Below are 2,869 nucleotides of genomic sequence, written 5' to 3'. Positions count from 1 at the left end.
AGCCCAGCTTTGGGGGCTGAATGGCTGAAGAACCGACGCATCCCCAAAACTAACCAAGCAGGTATGTTTGGATAACAACTTCTACGCTCTGACAAAGGAATCCACAAAAATGATGAGTCTGATCGGTCAGATCCTTCTGAGATCTACTCATAAAATGCAGAGTAAGTACCAAAATATTCCTCGGTTGCAGTATTTAGGGGATAGAGCGGCTTGGGCTGTAGCTGGTCTCCGCTTGGACGCACTGAGCGTGACGCTGGTACCAACGCAGCACTGGGCAAAGCAAGGTGAGATTTTAAGCCTGTGCGTGATCCAAATTCTGATCCACTCGGTAGATCCTAAATCGCTCTGCGATGCGTCGTCCTCAAAGCAGGTGAGGCTGTGGATCCGGGGCCGCCTGGCCCGGCAGCGCGGCTTTAGTCGGGGTCCGGCGTGCGGGCGGAGGTGCGGCTCCGTCACGGGTGGGTCACACCTGAGCAGAAGCGTGCAGTCAGCCAGAACAGTCAAGTTGCCCTTCGTGTTTTGTGCGCTGTTCTAAAACGGACCAAGAACTAGACTTTTGGAAATGGGCTTAAGTGTCTTAGAATCATAGAGTCATAGAATCATTAAGGTTGGAAGAGACCTCCAAGATCATCGAGTCCAACCGTCAACCCAACACCCCCATGCCCACTAAACCATGTCCCTAAGCACCTCATCTACCCGTCTTTTAAATACCTCCAGGGATGGTGACTCAACCACTTCCCTGGGCAGCCTGTTCCAATGTTTAACCACTCTTTCAGTAAAGCAATTTTTCCTTACATCCAATCTAAACCTCCCCTTGACCTTATTTCCATGCTCTCGGGCTACTTCTGTCCGTCAAAGCCCTACGTGGCTGGTCTGCTAGCACAACCCAAAGCCACGTGCCAAGGCGGGGGGGAAGCTTGGGCATATGCTTAGGAAAATTGGGGCTTTAAGAGCTGGAGGAACAACCGGGGCAGCTCTTGGCGTGTGAAAGGATGAAGCAGCCCCCGCCAGGGCTGACCTCCTTGCTGCTTTGCAGGAGGGCCGTGCTCCCTCTTCACCCCAGCCTTGCATCCCAGCCTTTCTGCTGGAGGAGGAGAGGTGGGGGTGCTGGGGGTCTTTGGCAGCTGTCAAAGGGAAAAATGGGGGGGAAACACAGAGAAAAACGGGGGTGCCTTGGGCTCTGTGGGGCAAGGACTATTACGGCATTAAAGTTTACGGAAGAATTCTGCTTTTTTTTCCCTAGAACGGGGGAGTTCTTATTACTATTGAAGCAATAAGTAAAAACGCTTGGTAGATGAGAACAGCCGTGTGTTTTTCAGGAAGAAAGACATTTTAATTTGACCAAAAAAAACAAAATTTGTGGCAATAAAAGGAAATAATTGCAAACGTTAAAAATGCAGCTTAGTCTCCTGCAACAGGGGCTCCTGAAGCAGCAAAGTATTTTAGTAGCTACTGATTTGGGGGGGGGGAATTGGAAAGGTTTCAAATCCCCTCTGGATTTGTACAGTTTCTGTGAGACTTAAGAGCGTATTTAAATGGTTTATTTTCTGTCTCCAGTTTCTCGGTGCTTTAGTGCTCTGAGCAGGAGAATTTCTGGAGAGAAAAGGAGGAATAAATTCGGTGAGACACTGATTTGATGCTGGGGGCATATGAAGATATTTGAGGCTGTTAGGTGTTTAACGAGGATTTCAGGGGCTGTTAACGTAGTCATGGAGATTGGGAGTCAGTTAAAAACGTCAAACATAGCAAAATAATTGTCAAATATTTGCTAATTGCACGTGAACGCTCGGCCGGCCAAGGCTGTTGGGTGCGCTGGTCGGCTGCTGGCAGCTGCTGGTGCGGTGAGTGCTTTTGAGAAGAGGCGGGCATGGAGACTTCGTAGGACTTTGCAGCCTTAAACATTACATTTGGGGGGTTACTTTAGAAGGTAGCCTGGGTTTGTTGTCCTTTTTAAATCGAAGTGTTATTTTAAAACGATAAATTGGAGTGAATGAAGCTCCGCATTGCTGCGCCTGCCTATTGGTGGCAGAATGAACCTTGATTTTCATGTCCAATACTGTCTTGTAACGCTGGGGGGAGCGGGGACAGGAGAAGGTGGCAGGCGGCTGGGAAGAAGATACGCTCCTCCCGACACGTCCGCCCTGTTAAGACAATCCCTGTGGTTTTGCTCTTGCCGGTGTGAAGTAACAAACAACCTAGGAACGTATTTCCATATATATATTTTTTTTTTTTTGCTGATGAATATTCATCGCTGAGAGATGATGTGAAAGGAAGTTGGCAATTAGCATTGTGGAAGGAAAAATATTTCTGTTTGCCGACCAGCGAAGATAAGCAAAGGGACACACGTCTTCTGGAGTTGAGCACCTGGAGCCTTCTATTCGTCCTCTTTCCTTTCGTTATTCTTCGCTGTTTTCTAACGTCTATTATCATAAAAGCAGACAAGTAAAATGTTCAAAAATTACCTGCCCGGATGGTTCCTCAATGGGAAAACGTAGTTGCTGGAAAAGCAAAACCCAACTACTCTATTTTGGTTTGAACGGGCACTATTAACAGAGTTCCCTTGTCCAGCTCCAGCTGAATGAGAAACGATTCAGCGGTAGGCTATCCCACCCCCTGCCCTGCGGGAAGCGGGACCGTCTCAGGGGCAGGCTTTGCTCTCCATCGCTTTTTTTAATAAGCTCTGAGACGCTTTTTAGTGACCTCCTTTGACCCGAGCGCCTCGTCCGCGCTCGCAGGCTTGCAGCGCTGTTGCCGTTAGGCAGCCGAACTGATTACGCGTCTTTCGGGCAGCGCTGTTCACTTTCTTTATTTACCCTTTCTGGATAAACTTTTTGCTTTGCTAAGTGTCAGATGAGTCCAGGCTAAGATA

This window comes from Pygoscelis adeliae, unplaced genomic scaffold (genome assembly GCF_000699105.1).
Source record: "Pygoscelis adeliae isolate BGI_AS28 unplaced genomic scaffold, ASM69910v1 Scaffold349, whole genome shotgun sequence".
NCBI classification, from domain to species: domain Eukaryota; kingdom Metazoa; phylum Chordata; class Aves; order Sphenisciformes; family Spheniscidae; genus Pygoscelis; species Pygoscelis adeliae.
This window is presented reverse-complemented; position numbering follows the sequence as displayed.